General features: G+C 25.5%; 2 long non-coding RNA genes across 3 annotated transcripts; one reads left to right on the top strand and one right to left on the bottom strand.

Moving 5' to 3' along the window:
• Window positions 1–350: 350 nt before the first annotated feature.
• LOC140174861 (uncharacterized) lies at window positions 351–5,495 on the top strand. 2 transcript variants are annotated; one of them, XR_011864869.1, is made up of 2 exons: window positions 351–440; window positions 4,859–5,495. It is a non-coding gene; the product is annotated as an uncharacterized lncRNA (long non-coding RNA). The 2 variants fall into 2 exon arrangements; XR_011864870.1 differs by lacking the exon at window positions 351–440 and adding an exon at window positions 1,679–2,060.
• A 758-nt stretch (window positions 5,496–6,253) lies between these two features.
• Window positions 6,254–7,713, bottom strand: LOC112707565 (uncharacterized). Its single transcript, XR_003156106.2, has 2 exons — window positions 7,460–7,713; window positions 6,254–6,779 (listed from the first exon to the last, which is right to left on the bottom strand). It is a non-coding gene; the product is annotated as an uncharacterized lncRNA (long non-coding RNA).
• Between the last annotated feature and the right edge of the window lie 4,463 nt (window positions 7,714–12,176).

Raw genomic sequence — 12,176 nt, 5'->3', positions numbered from 1 at the left:
CTACTAAAATTGAATTGATGTATTTTATATTGATGTTTTTATATATTTATTATTTATTAATGTTTATGTTTCGAGTTTTTTTTTCATTTCTATACACTAAAAAGTGTGTGAACCAAGAAAAAAAATTTAATGGGGTCAAATTTATTTCTTAAGTGGTGGCAAATATATTTTTCTTTATGTATTCTATATGAAATTTTATAAAAATTCAACGGGGCACTTGCTCCCACATGGTTGAATATAAATCCAGCCCTGATCCCTGGTTTTGCTTTTCCACCGCTGGATTATTAAAACAGTGTGCTAAAAGGGTTATAAAACCCACCATTTTCATCTCTAAAATTTCATCACTGTTACATCAAAAAAATAAACTCAAATAACGTTTGCAATCAAAATATAGTTTAGCTATTTATTACGATTTGCATCATTGTGCGAATTTTCACAAGGTACTTTAATCTTATTGAATTTCTTTCATGGCGTAGATTCATGAGTTTTATTTTTTTTCAGGGTTTTTAAAGGATATTTTTTTATCCTTGTTAATTGATTCATATAAAAAATATATTAGGTGATTCACTCCTCCATATAAATTTTTGTTGAATTTAACCTACTATTCCTATTTTTTGTTTTTCCGTTGCTAAATTTTCAAATAAGTGTGGCAAAAAAGTTTTAAAATTCACTATTTTTGCCTATAAAATTTCATCTCTGTTAAGTTAAAAAATTCAAACTGAAATCACATTTACAGTCAAAATATATCTTAAGCATTTCTTATGATTTGTATCATTGTGCGAATTTTTACAAGGTACTTGAATTTTATTAAATTTTTTTCATGGCTTAGATTCATGAGTTTGATTTTTTTTCTAGGTTTTTAAAGAATATTTCTTAATCTTATTAATTGATTCATATAAAAAATATATGTTAATTGATTCACTCCATATAAATTCTTATTGAATCTAACCTAATTACTATCTCTTTTTTGTTTTTCACCACTGAATTGTGCCAAAAGAGTTTTAAAACCTACCATTTTTGCCTTTAAAATTTTATCACTGCTGGGTCAAAAGAATCAAACTCAAATCACATTTACAGTCAAAATATATCCTAGCTATTTCTTACGATTTGCATCATCGTACGAATTTTCACAAAGTACTTTAATTTTATTGAATTTCTTTCATGGTTTAGATTCTTGAGTTTAATTTTTTTTTCTTTCTGGTTTTGTAAAGGATATTTCTCATCTTTATTAATTGATTCATAAAAAAAATATTAACTAATTCACTCCATATAAATTTTTATTGAATATAATCTAATCAATATCTCTGTTTTTAGTTTTTCGCTACTGAATTATCAAATCAGCATGCTAAAAGGGTTTTAAAACCCACCATTTTCGCCTCTAAAATTTCATCACTGTTGGTCAAAAAAAATCAAACTCAAATTACATTTACAGTCAAAATATATCCTAGTCATTTTTTACGATTTTGGTCAAATTTTTCATCAATAATTTTTAATTTTTATAATAAAAAAATATTTAATGGAGTCAAATTTTAACTCTTCATTATATTTATTTAATTTTTTTTAATTTGTTAAGCACCGAAATAACAAATAAAAAATAATTTTATTTTAACTATCTATAGTCTATCAACTTTTAATGATAATAGATTTATCTACTAAAATTGAATTGATGTGTTTTATATTGGTGTTTTTATATATTTATTATTCATTAATGTTTATATTTCGAGTTTTTTTTCATTTCTATACACTGAAAAGTGTGTGAACCAAGAAAAAAATTTAGTGGGGTCAAATATATTTTTTTATGTATTCTATGTAAAATTTTATAAAAATTCAATGGGGCACTTGCCCCCACATGGTTGAATATAAATCCGGCCCTGATCCCTGGTTTTGCTTTTTCGCCGCTGGATTATTAAAACAGTGTGCTAAAAGGGTTATAAAACCCTCCATCTCATCTCTAAAATTTCATCACTGTTACATCAAAAAATAAACTCACATAACATTTGCAATTAAAATATAGCTTAGCCATTTCTTACGATTTGCATTATTGTGCGATTTTTCACAAGGTACTTTAATCTTATTAAATTTCTTTCATGGCGTAGATTCATGAGTTTCATTTTTTTAGGGTTTTTAAAGGATATTTTTCATCCTTGTTAATTGATTTATATAAAAAATATATTAGATGATTCACTCCATATAAATTTTTGTTGAATTTAACCTAATCACTATTCCTATTTTTGTTTTTCTGTCGCTAAATTATCAAATTAGTGTGGCAAAAAGGTTTTAAAATTCACTATTTTTGCCTATAAAATTTCATTTCTGTTAGGTTAAAAAATTCAAACTGAAATCACATTTACAGTCAAAATATATCTTAAGCATTTCTTACGATTCGTATTATTATGCGAATTTTTACAAGGTACTTGAATTTTATTAAATTTTTTTCATGGTTTAGATTCATGAGTTTGATTTTTTTTCTAGGGTTTTAAAGAATATTTCTTAACCTTATTAATTTATTCATATAAAAAAAATATGTTAATTGATTCACTCCATATAAATTTTTATTGAATCTAACCTAACCACTATCTCATTTTTGTTTTTCACCACTGAATTATGCCAAAAGAGTTTTAAAACCTACCTTTTTTGCCTTTAAAATTTTATCACTGTTGGGTCAAAAGAATCAAACTCAAATCATATTTACAGTCAAAATATATTCTAGCTATTTCTTACGATTTGCATCGTCGTATGCATTTTCACAAGGTACTTTATTTAATCTTATTGAATTTCTTTCATGGTTTAGATTCTTGAGTTTAATTTTTTTTCTTTCTGGTTTTTTAAAGGATATTTCTCATCTTTATTAATTGATTCATAAAAAAAAATTAACTAATTCACTCCATATAAATTTTCATTAAATCTAATCTAATCAATATATCTGTTTTTGGTTTTTCGCTACTAAATTATCAAATCAGCATGCTAAAAGGGTTTTAAAACCCACCATTTTCGCCTCTAAAATTTCATCACTGTTGGGTCAAAAAAATCAAATTCAAATCACGTTTACAGTCAAAATCTATCCTAGCCATTTCTTACGATTTGCATCGTTGTGTGAATTTTTAGAAGATACCTTAATCTTATTGAATTTCTTTCATGGTCTTGATTCATGAGTTCGATTTTTTTTTCTTTCTGAATTTTTAAAGGATATTTCTTATCCTTATTAATTGATTCATATAAAAAAATATATTAATTGATTTACTCCATATAAATTTTCATTAAATATAACATAATCACTATCCCTGTTTTGTTTTTCCGCCATTGAATTATCAAATTAGCGTGCCAAAAGGGTTTTAAAACCCACGGTTTTTGCCTCTATATTTCATCATTGTTGGGTAAAAAAAAAAATCAAATTAAAATCATGTTTACAGTCAAAATATATCTTAAACATTTTTTACGATTTGCATCATTGTGTGAATTTTCATAAGGTACCTTAATCTTATTGAATTTCTTTCATAGTATTGATTCATGAGTTCGATTTATTTTCTTTTTGGGGTTTTAAAAGGATATTTCTTATCCTTATTAATTGATTCATATAAAAAATATATTAATTAATTGATTCACTCCATATAAATTTTCATCGAATCTAACCTAATCACTATTCCTGTTTTTGTTTTTTCGCCACTAAATTATCAAAACGGTGTGCCAAAGCCCAAAAGGGTTATAAAATCCACTATTTTTCCCTCTAAAAATTCATCACTCTCGGAACAAAAAATTAAACTCAAATCCCGTTTACACTCAAAATGTATCTTAGCCATTTCTTACGATTTGTATCCTTGTGCAAATTTTCGCAAGATACTTTAACCTTATTAAATTTCTTTCATGGCTTAGATTCATGAGTTCGATTTTTTTTTAAGTTTCTAAAGGATATTTCTTATCCTCATTAACTGATTCATATAAAAATATATATTAATTGATTAACTACATTAAATTTTTATTGAATCTAACCTAATCACTATCCTTATTTTTGTTTTTTCGCCACTGAATTATCAAATCAGTGTACCCAAAAAGTTTTAAAACCCACTATTTTTGCCTCTAAAATTTTATCACTGTTAGGTAAAAAAAATTAAATTCAAATCACGTTTACATTCAAAATATATCTTAGCCATATCTTACTATTTGTGTGGTTGAACAAATTTTCACAAAGTACTTTAATTTTATTAAATTCATTTCATAGCTTTGATTCATGAGTTCAAATTTTTTTTTGGGTTTTTTATGGATATTTCTTATCCTTATTACAAAAATAGTGAGTAATCACCTTTCTAAAAGACTCGATTATTTTTCACTACAAATTGTCTCCTTTTGATGACTAGAACTTCGCTATTCTCTATCGGCCATCTTTGTTGGTTGATCATGATTTGTTGAAAAAACAAAATCCTTAATCAATATAAATTGCCTAGTTCACAAATTTATGTTAATGTCTATTTTGATGACGATACCCTTTGTGGTGTTTGAATTTCATTAAGAGTTTTATCAGACCAACAAATTTTGAGCAATAGTCTGCAGTTGTAAAAAGCTAAGACACCTCTTGAATAGGAATTTATAGATATGCTTGCTACTTATATTTTAGCTAGAGTAATCCGTAGTCGTATATAGAAAATACTCGTTTGTCTATAATTCATAACTTCAGAAAGATCGATCGAGTGAAACCAAATTTTAGAATTACTAGAATCAATGCTATATATGCGATCAACAAAACAAGACACTTGTTCCAAGTTATTCCCATTTATTAATTTATTTACTAGAGAAATTATTTTATGCACCAATATACTGCAAATAGTTTTAAAATTTTGAGTAATATTGATGCTAGTTCTTGTAGGAAACCTTGCCAAATGAAAAAAGGGAAGAAAATGACACAGAAAGACACCACATCAAATGAGAAACAACAAGAAAAGTTACGTCCTGAAATCTCCAAGAGGGAGAAGAAAATGAAGACAAATAATAAAAGAGCTCTTGCAAAGAAAAAACCTCATTGGTCTTCAAAGTTTCCATCTCTTTGCCGCTTCAGTGAAAGTAATAACAATGTTGAAGGTGAAACCAGCAATTTGCCTCCGAACACCGAGTCAAAAGATATATTGGATTCAAAGTGTGAAGGAGATGGAAAATTACAAAAAGACTGATAACTAGGAGAGGGACGACAAGGAAATATAACTTATCAATCTTTTCTCTCTTAGTATTTTTTCTTGTAGTTTGAAATCTTTACCTAATTATTCTATCCATATTTCTATCTAATGGTGAGATGATGTACAAACAAAATTTGTGGCGAATAATTATAATTTCTATGCTACAATTGTAGGAAGAAAGGTCACTTTAAATTTGACTGTCCTAAAATGTCAGACTCCACAAATCTGTAGTCTAGGAAGACTGTGCAAATAACATCTTTGCACATTTATCCTAATAGTGAACTACCTCTCAAATTACATAAGAGTTGAACTTAAATATTTTAAGTTGAACCAGTATTTATCGTCTACGCACTTCCTTTCTGAACTCTTATCTCAGATTCTATTTTAATCGAACTTAGGCAGCGTTTGATTTGAGAGACATAGACACAGTGGTACACGATGACACATGTCTGCTGTTTGATTTGGTGAGATACAGATTTTCGAAGGACACGGAAGGACGACACAGAGACATTAAATTTGTGTACCTCCAATTTGGTGAGACACTAAGACACAACTTGTGAGACACTAATTTTTTACTCTTTTACCCTTATTGAAATTTTAAAATTTGTCCTCTTATCTCCCCAAACCTTTCTTTTTTCTCTTCCTCTTTTAGATTCTATAACTAAATTTATCTTTCTATTTTCTTCAAAAAAAATTGTACATTTAATTTTTATTTATTTAAATTTTGATTAATCTTTAATAAATTCTGAGCTTTAGTTTTTTATTTTTTTCAAAAAAAAATATATATTTAATATTTGAATGATAATTTAAGATGATATTAGAAGAAATAAAAAATATTAAAAGAAATAAAAATTCAATGGTGATGACATGTAGTGTTTCGGATAATGGATGTACAGTAATAATAGTAAAACTTGTGGTAGAATGAAGGGTAATTCAGTCTTTTTAAAATATGTGTGTCTTGTTCTTTATTTTTACCTAACACAATACATAGACACAAATATTTTATGTCCATGTCTTTAATGTCTATGTCTTTGTGTCTATGTCTCATCATATATATCAACCAAACGAAGCCTTAAAAACAGGCTCATAACTTGAACAAACTGACATATATTTCCACTGCATATAAGTCAAAGACTTGAGATGGTTTCTAAGTTCATTTTCAAATAGAAAGATTTAAAGCACGATTAAATTCTCCATCTCGTACACTTTTTGCAGCTTCATCCCTCAAGTTGAGTTTTTCTAGTCATCTTTGTCTTCTTCATACAACTTCTCATCAAGCTAGTGTTCTGTGCCTCTATGTTTCTCACTCTCTCAGCTCTGATTTACTTTTCTTTTGTGGTCCAATTCTCATTAGACTCACTCTAACTCTCCTTCAAACAAAACTTAGTGGCCCAGAGAAGCTTTGTTCATCATCCTCACCAGATTGAACTTGCAAAGTCTTCACATTTGAATTGCCTCACCATTTCTATTCTTTGATATAGAGGAATCACGCTGAACCATACTTTGTAAATCCCACTTATTTAACCTTCACTATAAAAATCCTCCCTTCAATCTTCAACCATACATCCCCTTGTACTTTTCTTATCAAACACATATCTATAAGAACATTTTCCTGAGCTGAAAGAGTAATAATCTTCCTATGTTAAATCATAGCATCTTACGATATTCCTATACATTCTAGCCAGACTCTTATACAAACATAAACATAAACACTAATTGTTCTTTCTTCTTCCTAGACAGATCAATATCATTTATTCTTCCTGTCAAACAGAACAGACTGAACATCTTCTTGGAGATATTCCGCACCAAAATCCCAACATGATGAAAGATTAGTGTTCTACCCTTTTAAAATTGATCTACAAATTCTTTGAATTAGAAAGGCAATGGCAAATCGATAGCTACAAGGGTGAACCAGCATTACACATTTGCGATATAAGCATTGCCTAATTAAACTTCATTTTCAAGTCGCAAAGTTAAAATCTCACCTTCAAATTTGAAACACAAATAATGGAGAGCGAGCATTGCCTAATGAATTCAAAAATGATGCATAAAAAAGAAAACCATCCAATTTAAGAGTGTGATTTTATAAATCAACAGAGAGTGTTATTTTACCCAACCCACGGACAAAACCCATTCGTGCTTCAAAAAATTTCATTTATGAAACCAGATCGTTTTTCTTTTAATTCTCAAAATATCCAAATTCATAAATTGTTGCCATATTCATAAATCTCAAACAAAAGCAATTCACCTTGTAACCATTGGAGCAACTGTGGAAGAAGGGCAAAATAGACACTTACCGAGAGCAAAAAGAGTTTCTGACGAGAAGAAATCGAAGAGATGCGCAACAACAACAGGAACAAAGGCTCAGCATAACAGAGCTTCTGGTTAGGGAAGCATTGAGAAGGTGGTTTTGAGATTTGCGGGTTTAGGTTTTCATTTTCAGAGGATTAACAACTTATTATGAGATTTATAGAACTCCTGCAGATTAGAAACAAAAACCCCGCTAAATTGATCTCGAGAAGGGAAAAAGGGATTCTCTTGGTAATTTTATTGGAACTTATAAAAATAGAGAAAGTCTAGGACAGATTTTGTGGCTTTTAACTATTAATTAATTATTAATTATATTTTTAATGATATAAAATTATTTAATTTTTTTTTATGGTTAAGTGATTGTTAGAATTTCACAAAGAAAAAATTTAAGGACCAACAGATTTTGTAGTTTTTAGTCATTAATTAATCATTAATAATATTTTAATGGTATAAAATTACATCTAATGGTATAAAATTATTTAATTTTTTTATTTAGTCAAGTACCTACTAGAATTTAATAAAAATACTGATTTTCTAGCACTCCTGTTTAACAAAAATACTATCCCCTAACACTCTTCAAACAAAAAGCCATGCTAAATAACCCCAGCAAAATAGAATATTTTTCGTGGTTAGTCTTATAAATTATTTTTTTTGTCAAAAGTGGTGTGATAAGAATGACAAGGTAGATATCCATTTATGATAGTCAGTCTAATATTTTTAAGAAAGAATATATTTAATAAAATTTAAAAAAATTATATATATATATATAAGAGGTTAAACCTCTGTTAATTATATACCATAATAACATATAAAATTTTTTTGTGGATCTTAGTTGCAATACATATATAACATTAGTAAATATATAAATTATCTCTATTATTATAGTGAGATAATTATATTAGTGAATATCAATATTAGAGTCTTTTATTTATATTTTTTATTTTATATTTATTATATCTTTTTTATTTATTTATTTTACAACACGTTATCAGTACGAGACTCTGATCAAAATTTAGGAAGACTCAAGATAATAAATTTTTATTATGTCAAAACTTTCTCATCTTGAATTTAATGTTCTTGATATATCTGAAAACAACTATTTATCATGGATACTAGATGCCGAAATCCATCTTGATTCAATTATAATAGTTCCAATTCCAAATTCTACTAACTAAAGTTAAGTGCTTTAAATTTTTAAAAAGTATACTCATGAACTTCATGCTAAACATATCAATTAGATATCATAAATAGTATAGACATAATTCAGAGTATCCATTGAAGTATAAACAGTCTATTTCTCAGTCTCACGAAGACGAACTGCTCTGATACCATAACATTATATCTAAATTTTTAAATTATGATCCTAAATTTTTCTATTTCTGTTGGCTCATATTTAATTAATTGTTTATTTTATTTTTATTAAATTGGAATTTTACAAAATTAGACTTCTTCTAATTTTGAATGTCAATTCTAAAAAATCTTTTATAGATTTAAGTAACAAAAAATATATATTTATTTTTTTATTTCATCCAAATATAATTTATGGGAGAAGATTTTTTTTGTATACTTCAGGATCATTAATTATAAACCATAATAAAATTGTATTAGAAAATAAAAAAGTAGTCAATTTGAATTATACCTCTTTTTATTTGACTCGATTATTTTTTTAAATAGATTTGATATTCATATAAAAAAATATATTAGTTAATTCACCCCATATAAATTTTCATTGAATCTAACCTAATCATTATTCTTAGTTTTGTTTTTCCGCCGCTGAATTATCAAAACAGTGTGCTAAAAATGTTATAAAACTTACCATTTTCGCCCCTAAAATTTTATTATTGCTGGGTCAAAAAAATCAAATTCAAATCACATTTGCAATCAAAATATACCTTAGTCATGTCTTAGTATTTACATTATTGTGCGAATTTTCACAAGATACTTTAATTTTATTGAATTTTTTTCATGACGTAAATTTATGAGTTTAATTTTTTTTTCATAATTTTTAAAGGATATTTTTTATTTTTATTAATTGATTCATATAAAAAATATATTAAGTGATTCACTTCATATAAATTTTTATTGAATCTAACTTAATTACTATTCCTGTTTTTGTTTTTTTGTCGCTAAATTATCAAATCAATGTGCCAAAAGGGTTTTAAAATCCACCATTTTCGTCTATAAAATTTCATCACTGTTAAGTCAAAAATTCAAACTCAGATTACATTTGCCATCAAAATATATCTTAGATATTTCTTATGATTTGCATCATTGTGCGAATTTTTATGAGATACTTTAATTTTATTGAATTTCTTTCATGTCTTAGTTTCATGAGTTCGATTTTTTTTTCTTTTTGGGTTTTTAAAGGATATTTCTTATTCTTATTAATTGATCCACTTCATATAAATTTTCATTGGATCTAGCTTAACTACTATCTCTTTTTTGTTTTTCACCACTAAATTATCAAATTAGTGTGCCAAAAGAATTTTAAAATCTATCATTTTCGCCTCTAAAAATTACAAATTGAGTATGTCTAAAATGAGCACAATAATTATGTGCTTATTGGATGTGTCATGTTTATATAGGCCGTTGGATTTTATTAGATGAAAATCAAAGGCTAATATAAAAGAAGAGCATTAATGGACTCTAATAAATACAAAATATCCTAATAATAAATAAATGCTTTAAATGACAATACTTTATTACACGAGACTTTAAATGGTAATAAAATCTTTTATTTTTAAATAATTAAATATAAAATATATAAATACAAAATATATGAATATTTTTTATTTATTAAGGTTAATTATTATACAAAAAATTTATATATATATATAATTGGTGTATAAATATCTTTTTTAAAATATTTTTTTTATATAAACTTTATTTAAAATATATTTTGTTAAATCTAAGAGTAAAATATATATTTTTGTAGTTTTAATGTAACAAATTTAATATGTTATTTGATGTAGACTGCATTTATTCACAAGAAGGGCTATGAAAAGGGTGAGAGGGAAGCTCAATAGACAAAGGATTAGCACACAATGAACGGTCTTCATGTTAATAATTAATTTTAATGAAGAAAAAATATTTATATTTTTTGTATTTATATCTTTTATATTTTTAATTATCTAAATTTGATTAGTTTAGGTCTTACTAATATAAATAAATATATAATGTGATAAGTATGTATTTAAAATTATATTATTTATTCCGTTTAAAAAAAATTGAAAAGAATAAAAAGGTTAATATTTTCATGTATTATATATAATGTTTTAAATAAATTATATTTTTAAAATATTTTGTTAAAAAAATTATATTATATAATAATATCTTTAATAAAATTAGTTAGTTAATAAATTTTTATTATAATAATCTAATTATTTGTCAAATAATATAAAATAAAATTTTAATTATTTATATTTTTATGTTACAGTTTAAAATAACATTTTGATATAATTTTTAATATTATAAAAATTTCTTACATAATAATTAATCTTAATGAATAAAAAATACTCATATATTTTGTATTTATATATTTTATATTTAATTATTTAAAAATAAAGATTTTGTTGTCATTTAAAGTCTTGTGTATTAAAATATTGTCATTTAAAATATTTATTTATGTATTAACATATTCTGTATTTATTAGAGTCTATCAATACTCTTCTTTTATATTAGCCTTTGATTTTCATCTAATAAAATTTAATGGTCTATATAAACATGGCACATCCAATAAGCACATAATTGTTGTGCTCATTTTAGACATACCCCTAAAAGTTCATCACTACTAGGTCAAAAGAATCAAATTCAAATTATATTTACAGTCAAAATATATCCTAACTATTTCTTACGATTTGCATCGTCGTGCGAATTTTCACAAGATACTTTAATCTTATTGAATTTCTTTCGTGGCTTAGATTCCTGACATTGATTTTTTTTTTCTTTCTGGTTTTTTTAAAAGGATATTTCTAATCCTTATTAATTGATTCATAAAAAAAATATATTGATTCATTCCATTTAAATTTTTATGAAATCTAACCTAATCAATGTCCCTGTTTTTATTTTTTCACCGCTGGATTATCAAATCAACATGCTAAAAGAGTTTTAAAATTTACCATTTTTGTCTCTAAAATTTCATCACTGTTAAATCAAAAAATCAAACTCAAATTACGTTTACAGTCAAAATATATCTTAGACATTTTTTATAATTTACATCGTTGTTAAATTTTCACAAGATATTTTAATCTTATTGAATTTCTTTTATGACTTAGATTTATGAGTTCGATTTTTTTCTAGATTTTTAAAGGATATTTCTTATCCTTATTAACTGATTCATGTAAAAATATATATTGATTCACTACATATAATTTTTTATTGAATCTAACCTAATCATTATTCCTATTTTTGTTTTTTCACCACTAAATTATCAATTCAGTGCACCAAAAGAGTTTTAAAACCCACAATTTTTACTTCCAAAATTTTATCACTATTGGGTAAAAAAAAATCAAACTCAAATCACGTTTACAGCTAAAATATATCTTAGCATTTTTTTATGATTTGTGTGGTTGTGCAAATTTTCACAAAATATTTTAATCTTGTTGAATTTCTCTTATTGCTTTGATTCATGATTTTGATTTTTTTTTAGGTTTTTATTGAATATTTCTAGTCCTTATTATAAAAAATAGTGAGTAATCACCTTTT

This window comes from Arachis hypogaea, chromosome 8 (assembly GCF_003086295.3).
Source record: "Arachis hypogaea cultivar Tifrunner chromosome 8, arahy.Tifrunner.gnm2.J5K5, whole genome shotgun sequence".
NCBI lineage: Eukaryota > Viridiplantae > Streptophyta > Magnoliopsida > Fabales > Fabaceae > Arachis > Arachis hypogaea.
The sequence above is the reverse complement of the archived record's forward strand: the minus strand, read 5'-3'. Positions and strand labels throughout refer to the sequence as shown.